The sequence below is a fragment of the Phalaenopsis equestris genome, unplaced genomic scaffold, assembly GCF_001263595.1.
Source record: "Phalaenopsis equestris unplaced genomic scaffold, ASM126359v1 Scaffold000090, whole genome shotgun sequence".
In the NCBI taxonomy this organism is placed as follows: Eukaryota; Viridiplantae; Streptophyta; class Magnoliopsida; order Asparagales; family Orchidaceae; genus Phalaenopsis; species Phalaenopsis equestris.
In genome coordinates, this window is record NW_018164532.1 from 1,853,106 (window position 1) to 1,862,865 (window position 9,760).

Sequence of the window (9,760 nt, forward strand, 5' to 3'; positions counted from 1 at the left end):
TATATATATATATATATATGTAATGGGGGTGAGTGACACGCCTAAAAATTACCTACTTTTTCATATATATGTTATGCTCAATTTTAATGATTTTTAATGATATTACACTTTAAAGAAATGTATTTTGCGTATTTTTTGTTTCAGGTACAATAAATGAAATTTTGAAAAAAATGAAGCTAAAATGGTGCAATTTGAAGTAAAAACGAGCAAGAAAGAAAATTCTGATTTGACACATTTTGATATGTCTTTCTATGCTTAATCAACTTTACATTTCTCACATGTTTTTGAATGAAATTATACTTTAAAGAAAGGTTGTTTTCATGCTTATTTTGTAGTTTTCATGCTTATTTTGTAGGTTTATCTATTAGGAGTGAAACACAACTGAAACGGGGCGAAACAGACCAAATGGAGCAAAACAGTGGAGCTGCTGCAGGGTGGCGCATGATGCGCCAAAATCCAAAGAAATGGCGCCAGAGACGAGTTTTTGCTTGAATTTTCAAAGGGACACTTGTTCTAAACACCCATTGGAGTGATTTAATGCATCTAGACACTTTGAAATGTACTTTTATGAAGGGATATCTATCTTTGATCAATGGATATGTATTTTAAATTCAAAAGAGTTGACTTTTGGATAAAATTTTGGAAGGAATTTTGATTTTTTTTTTTTTAGGGAGGCAGCCTTTTATAAAAGAGAGGGAAGTCTAGGGCTTGAAGAAGAGTTGTTTGGGTCTGAGTTTTGTGTGTGTGTGTGTGTGTGTGTGTGTGTGGCATGAGAGTGAGAGGAAGGGCTTGGAGATTTTCTTCAAGGATTGTAAGAGGAGAGGGAATGTGACAGATTTCTTCTTCATTACATTTCTAGGAGAGAATTGAAAGTACTTGTAAAGAAGGAAAGTGCTTGAAGAAAGCTTCTAGGGATTTGCTTGGGAATGATTGTGAGATAAGTTACGTTCTTTTCTTTATTTATTTTGTAAAGTTGTTTTTATATAGAAAATTTGTGTTTTGTTGTATTCTTCTCATGAATTATGAGTAGTCTTCTTTATCCTTTTCTCTACTTTAAGATATGGTTTTAAATGTCAATAATTTATGATGATTCGATTTTTAATGTCAATAATTTGTGATGATTTCGATATTCATTTACTTTTCGATTTGATCAATTGAAATGTTAAAATGTGTTAAGAGACATGTGTTCCAAAAGGGTTATGATTTCTACAACATTGAGAGAATCACATTTGATATCATGGGAGAGTATGTCATCTATGGAATTGAGTGCAAATAAATATGAAAATGTACTTTGTTGGATGCAGAATTGGAGATTTTAAGTTGACGGATTAAAATCCTCAATTTGGTCCAGTTGATTAGAAATTGATGCGAGATTGTTAGCCCTCAAGTGAGGGAGTAATGGGAGCTCTGGAGTGGCAGTTGGTATCCTCCCAGCCTAACTACAGAATTAGGGACCAAATTATGGATTAGTTAATGTTCTTTATAACACTCGGAAAAGGATAAAAAATAAGATTGCTCCTATTTGACACAAAATAATTTTTTTTATATTTTTAAATGATTTTAATTTCTTCTCAATCCATATACTCATTATAAAGGGGAATGTTGTTTTATTAAATTTGAACTCTTCGTCAGAAAACTCTGCTTAGTTTTAGTAAATTTAATTTTAAATTTTATTAAATTGTTTACTAAACTTAGTTCTTTTAGTTACATTTCTATTAGGATTCATTAAACCCATTTTAATTTGTCTTTCTTACTTTAATTTTTATAGTTTAAATATTGTGATTTATGTTATTATCATAAGAATTTTCATCTTCCAAATTAAGACTTCATACTAGTATATTAGAATTAGCCTAAAGGATTTCTTACTGCGCTTCTTTGTGGGATTGGTACTGAGATTTTTAAAGAAAGCCCTATATTACTTGAAGTGAAATGTGCGCTTGCGCAGAACCACCAGTGTGTGAATTATTTTATATACTTTATATAACATTTCTATTTTGCACATTAAATACTTAATATAAATTGGGTCAATATTTTGACCATATTTTTTAAAACTAAATTATTGCGTAATTTTGGGACAGGTCAAGTTTTTGGCACTGTCATAAAGGATTTTGCGCTGTGCCGGGGATTTAAATTGACATAAAATACACAGAAAAATAGTACACATTAGGGGCGCATCAAGTTTTTTGCGCCGTTGTCGAGGAAGCTTCAGTAAGAACTTTAGGAGAATTTTAGTTAAACCTGTAAGACTTAAATTTAGAATTTATAGTATTATTATATAGTGTGCTTAATTATTGTGTGTTTATTTTAAAGAAAATCCAAATTACCAAAAATATTTTTGATATCTATCCTATTAGTTAAGTTTTTAGATTTGTATATGTAGTTCAGGAGCTACAAATCTTGAATTTTACAAGTCAGATTTGGAGAGGACTTTTAGGAGAGATTTGAAAAGACTCCATGAATTTAATATAGAAATGGTGGAGCAACGACATAATGAATATTCATATTTGAATTATAATGTTAGTAGCTTTGAAAGAGTAAACCCTATGAGAGTGGCAAATTTTCAAGAATATATGCTTACAATTTTAATTTTTCAGGTTGCAAATATTGAGAGGAAGTTAGAACAATACATAAAAAGATTTTCTCAAGGAACACCAATTATTAATGAAAATTCATTTGGACAATGGATTGAAACTGACCATGAGATATATATTTCTTATTCTGATTATTACAATCCAGGTTCGGAAAATCATTTGAATTTTAACAGGAATAATAATTTTGGAGGAGAAGATCAATTTTAGGATGATAATTAATTTAATCAGACACGTATTTGGAATAATCACGACTACTATAATAATGAATTTTCTTTTTTTTCGTGGATTTAACTCCAACCCACAGAATGAGGAGAATGATTTATTAGAAGAGGTTGTTATTCAAATGGAGAGTGAGCTGGAGTGTCAAGGGATAGCAATAAGGAATATGAAAAACCAACTAGGGCAGATTATTAACTCAAATAATCATCCTAAATTTAACTCCAACCCACAAGGTGATGAGAAGATGTTAGAAGAGGTTATGATTCAAATGATGAGACAATTGGAAAATCAAGAGGTCGCAATAAGGAACATAGAAAACCAATTGGGGCAGATTATTAATGCAATTAAAAGTTACCCCCCAGAGATTTTAGCTAGTGGCCCTGAGATAAACCCTAAGGAGATGAATGATGAGCAATTTAAAATTATTAAACTATTATTTAGAAGAGAATTTGAGGATATCTTTCAAAAGAACTTTGAGTTGAGAAATGAGGATAAGGATATTGAAAGACCAATGGAAAAAATTCCTAAGGAATTAGAAAACATGTTTCCTCAACTAAAATAAATATAGAAAGACCACCTCTACCATTTACTCAATACCAAGGGGAAGAATTGAAAGAGAACCCTGAACAAAAGAGTAACCTAAAAGAATTTAATCCAGAATTTGAATTATATAGAGAGAATGTGATCCAAAATTTGGGAGATCATGAAGTATCTTATAAATATCCATTTCTTATAAAATTTAAGAATGATATTAATATGAAATTTGAGAAAAATACTAGAATACTAGTGGATCTAGAAAAAAAAATGAGGAACAATGATATGAATAAATCTGAAAAGGAAGAGCTGAAAGAAAATTTTAAATTCAAGGACTTTGAAGGAATCCCTGGATCTGAAAAAGATTGGATGATTGATCAAGGATTACTCAAATGGAAATTTGATCAAGGTGGAATCATTTGTCGGGTTAATGACGTTAAACAAAGTGCTTTATGGGAGACAACTCATAGTTATCAATGTGGTTTGATTTAGTGTGCTTGAGAGTTATGATTGTTAGTGTTGTTTTGTGTTTGCTTTAGTATGGATTGTTTAGTTTGATTGATGATTGGTAGATGTTTGGATTGTTAGTGGTTTGATTATATTTTTTTTATATTATGAGGGAGGTGATTTATTAACTTCAAAAAAAGGTGGACCGACACATAGCGGTTAGACTTGTACGTTCTCTTTTAGTAGTTGGATTGGCGAGTCCCCTACGGCTCGGGCTTCATCCGTACTTGAGTTTTACAAGAGACATTATGAATTTTAATAGTGACAGTTCCATCTCAATTTTGTTACTTCTTTTCTCTGACTTTATTTTCATTTGATAGGAATAACTAACCTATTTGACGAGTAACATGTGGATGATTTTACACCATCCTTATAACTGTTAGAGGTGTTTAATTATGGGATATGGTGACACCTGAGGTTGATGTTTGCAACCCAACATATCAGAGATAATCTTATCTTTAGGATTAGAATCTATAAAATCATTTATAAGTACCAAATATATTTGTGTAGTGATTCCGTTAGAAATTGGAAGTAAGTGAGATGCAATGAGTTAAAGGAAGAATTGACCTCATTTATCATGTGTGTTTGTGTTTGTGTTACAATAATATAAAGATTTGGAGAACACGTATATATATATATATTTGCTTGTTAAACCTTTCTTTCCATTTTATCGAGCATGTTTTAGTTTAGACTTACTTTCTATTGCATATTGTTTTGTCTTGATGAATACTTATAGATGTTTGTGATAGATAGAATTTTTGAACTGTTTTTCTTCGTGCTTATTTTTCTATATTGAATGCTTTACAGGTTAAAAATCAAGATTGATGGTATGAAGAAAGATAAATTTTAAAGTTAGCATACTTCCTTTTAGTTTAATATTATTGCAAACAAGTTTTAAGCTAAATTTACTTTCTCCTGCAATCATTTTATCATGATTATGCACGTATATGATTTTGATAGAATGTTGTAGTTGTTAGTAGATTCAACTTTTAATTTTTCTACTACATTTTATGGAATTAAATGTAAAATATTTAAAAATGCAAGTTTGGGGGAAAAGAAAATTTTAATTTAAAAATAAGTAAACTAAATTTTATTTGTCCTCAATTAACTGTATTTTTAAAATTAATTTAACATGCCCTTGGATCTTAGAGTTTAACTTTAAATAACTATATTTATGTTTGTAAATGTTAGGGTAAATTTAGGTAAAAGTTTTTAATAACGAAGGTCAATTATAAAGTTAAAGATATTTTGCATGAAATGATAAGACTATGTTTTTATTTTTAAAGTAGAGGAAATTGTATTTTTAAAGTGTTAAGAATTTTAGAGTTTCATGTAAGAAGAAATGAATGAGACTTTATGAAAAGCATAAACTAAAATGAATTTATAAAGTTAAGAAATGTAAGGAGTTTTGATTTTAAGAAGAGGATAGTGAAGTTCAAAATTATTAAAAGTTATCCAGATATAGTAATCCTCACTTGAAAAAAAAAGAAAAGAAGGGATTCAAAAGATCCAAAAAGAAAAAAAAGTGAAGGAAAAAAAAACAAAAAATAAAAAATAAAAGAAAATTGAGTGAGGAGATGCCTAATAAAAATTTGACTTCACTTGAATCAACTTAAGGAAAAGGTTTTATTACATTTTATAAACTTGTATTGGAGTATTAATAGCATTACTAGTAAAGTTTTCATGAAGTTTTTTTTCATATGAATGATCTAAGTATCATTGATATGACAAATTGCAATTCTTCTTGAAATGAATAGAGATTCGGAAATCTTAAATTTGATTACTAAGTACTCTTTAACTTAGAGTTTGAATATAAGTTATTAATGAATTTTCTTAAATTTTAATATTTTATTTATTAAACTAAAGTATAGAAATTTATTAGTTAATCTCTATCCTAAGTCATATTTTTATGTATTAAAATGGATACTTGATGGTTACTTGAGGACAAGTAACGTTTGAGTTTGGGGGAGCTGACACGCTTAAAAATTACCAACTTTTTCATATATATTTTATGCTCAATTTTAATGATATTACACTTTAAGGAAGATATTTTGCATATTTTTTTATTTCAGGTACAAGAAATGAAATTTTGGAGAAAATGAGGCAAAAATAGTACAATTTAGAGTAAAAACGAGCAAGAAAGAAAATTTTGACTTGACACATTTTGATATGTTTTTCTATGCTTAATCTAATTTACATTTCTCATATGTTTTTTAATGAAATTACACTTTAAATAAAGGTTTTTTCATGTTTATTTTGTAGTTATATCTGTTAGGAGTGAAACACAACTGAAACATAAACGGGACGAAACAGAGCCAAATGGAGCAAAACAGTGGAACTGTTGCAGGGTGGCACATGATGCGCTAAACCGGCACATGATGCACCAAAATCCTGAGAACTGGCGCATGATGCGCCAGAGACGACTTTTACCGGATTAAGGCGGTTTGATACAAGTTTTTATGTGAATTTTCAAAGGGACACTTGTTCTATACACCCCTTGGAGTGATTCAGTGCATCTAGACACTTTAGAAGGTTCTTTTATGAAGGGATATGTCTCTTGGATCAATTGACATGTATTTTTAATTCAAAAGAGTTGAATTTTGGATAAAATTTTGGAGGGAAGTTGAATTCTTTTTGGAGGGAGGTAGCCTTTTATAAAAGAGAGGGAAGTCTAGGGCTTGAAGAAGAGTTGTGTGGGTGTGAGTTTTGTGTGTGTGTGTGTGTGTGGCATGAGAGTGAGAGGAAGGGCTTGAATATTTTCTTCAAGGATTGTAAGAGGAGAGGGAAGGTGATAGATTTCTTCTTCATTACATTTCTAGGAGAGAATTGAGAGTACTTGTAAAGAGGAAAAGTGTTTGAAGAGAACTTATAGGGATTTGCTTGAGAAGGATTGTGAGATAAGTTGCGTTCTTTTCTTTCTTTATTTTGTAAACTTGTTTTTATATATGAAATTCATGTTTTGTCGTATTCTTCTTATAAATTCTGGGTAGTCTTCTTTATCCTTCTCCCTACTTTGAGATATGGTTTTGTGAAGAATTGATTTTATTTTATACGGTTTTAAATGTCAATAATTTATGACGATTTGAACTCTGATATTCATTTATTTTTCGATCTGATCAATTGAAATGTTAAAATGTGTTGAGAAACAAATGTTTCGAAAGGGATATGATTTCTACAACATGGGGAGAATCACATTTGATTTCATGGGAGTGTATGTCATCCATGAAATTAAGTGCAAATAAATAGGGAAATATACTTTGTTGGATGCAAAATTGGAGATTTTAAGGTGACAGATTAAAATCCCCAATTTTGTTCAGTTGATTGGAAATTGATGCGAGATTTCTTAGCCCTCACGTGATGGAGTAGTGGGAGCTCTGGAGTGGCAGCCGATATCCTCCCAGTCTAACCACAAATTAGTCAATGTTCTTTATAGCTTTCGGAAGAAGGTAAAAAATAGGATTACTCATATTTGACACAAAATAATTTTTATATATTTTTAAATGATTTTAATTTCTTCATAATTTATATACTCATTGTAAAGGGGAAGGAGGCTTTCTTAAATTTGAACTCTTCATCACAAAACTTTGTTTAGTCTTAGTAAATTTAATTTTTAAAGTTTAGTAAATAATTTAGTAAATTAGTTCTTTTAGTTACATTTCTATTAGAATTTATTATACCCATTTTAATTTTTCTTTCTTACTTTAATTTTTATAGTTTGAATATTGTGATTTATGTTATTATCTTAAAAATTTTCATCTTCCAAATTAAGACTTCATATTAGTAGACTAGAATTAACCTAAAGGATTTCTTACTGCGCTTCTCAGTGGGATCGATATTGGGGTTTTTAAAGAAAGCCCTATATTACATGAAACGATACGTGCACTTGCGTAGAACCACTACTATGAGAACTATTTTATATATTTTATATAACATTTATATTTTGCACATTAAATACTTAATATAAACCGGGTCAAGATTTTGGCCATATTTTTTAAAACTAAATTACTGTGTAATTTTGGGACGGTTCAAGTTTTTTGGTACTGTACTGGGATTTAAATTGACATAAAATACGCAGAAAAAGAACACATACTAGGGGCGCATCAGTGAGTGATTTGAAGACGCTATGCTTTTACTGTCTTTTTTCCTAGTTTTTTCTTTATTCTCTCGACTTCATTTTATGCTCTATTTGATGGCTCAAAATTATTTTCCAAAGGTCTTAGGGTTGGTCGCATCAAACGACCAATCGTCAATGACTCATGGGGAAGCCAATATGTGTCTCGATCCTACCAGATCTGGCGCTATAATGCCACAGTTCGAGTAACTTACTTTGAACTGCCAAAATTCAGTTTTTTATTCTCTTTTTCTTATATAAAACGGCCTAGGACGAGATTGGAAGCATCCCTTCAAATTTTCTAAGAAATTTGGAGAGATTTGAGAGTAGAGGAGTAATTTCTACTTTAGAGGTTATGGAGAGTAATGACAATGAAATATTTGAAGACAAGAAGATGATCCATAAGAACACTCAGACTTATTTCAATGAATTTCTTGCACTGAGTTTAGAGAAACTAATGGATTTACTTAGGAAGATTGAAGGTGAGATCCCTCAACTGAATACCAAGTATGAAAACTTGTTCCAACTATTTCAGAATTTAGATTGACAGTTGAAGCTCCAATTCAATAATTTGGCAAGTTTTCAAGAATATCAAGTTACCATGTATAACACCACCAAGTTGATTGATGATAAGATGGCTTCTCATGCTCCTTTATATCATGCTTATAATTGTAACTACTTGGAGGGTGACACCATTGTTCACAACTGGTTCTGAATGATTCCTTTTATAAATATATGTGTTAGTAACTAGTTCTTTTGTGTAGTGTGCTGACTTTGCCATCATTAAGTCTTTCGTACTTTTGGATTTGGTGTTTTTGTTGTATTGATACGTTACGATGACTTTGTTGTGTCGTTTGTGTTAAACATATTATTAATATAAGAAAATTAGTTTTGTGTTGTTGAAAAAAAGAAGGCTTTATGTGTTTGAAATGATGGATTGGATTATTGAATAGTTAGACTTTAGAATGATGTTGAAAAAAAAAACAAAAATGACCATTAAAACTGGAAAATTAGACTTTAAACATCGTAGATTTTATGTTTCATACATAATATAAAAAAATTATAAAATTATGGATGGGTTTGAATGGCTCTATAGCGCCATCCCTGGCGCTATAGCGTCGAACCAACTTGAGAGCAGTTTACAAAACCTGGACCGCTGGTTTACTCCATTTTTTACCTTGGTTCATTTCCTTCCTCCATTATTTCACATTTTGCACCCTTAGGGCTTGGATTTGTGCTTGATTGGCTTAAGGTTAGTACTTTAAAATCTAGATTTCATCATCTTTGGGTAAGATCTTCATCTCGACTTTTGAAATTTTTAATTTCACCGTGGATTGCTTCCACTTTATGGGTTTGATCGAAAATTTTAATTTTTTTAGTAAAGGGGTAAGAAATCTACGTGTGAATGATTATTTAGTTTAGAATGTGTTAGTTGGAGCCTAAAAATCATATATTTGAGATTTATTGATATTTTTATTTGAATTTTCTAGATTTATCGTGACTCTTAAAATGAAAAGAGGAAAGGAAAGGGAGTATTTGATTCTGATAAATTTGTCAGTATGAAACCACAGAACATATACAGTGATCCGCAATCAAAGAAATTGATTGCAAAACAAAGTTTTATTCATCCTGGCAAAACGATTGAATATGTGATTGTGGAGAGATAGTGGGAGAGCTTTTGATATTTCACTCCCGTCGCTGTGATTTATGTTGTTCGAGAATTTTATGCCAATTTGCTAGATGAATCTGATGACTTAGTTTATGTGAGAGGGCAATATGTGGGTATTAGTTATGTTCA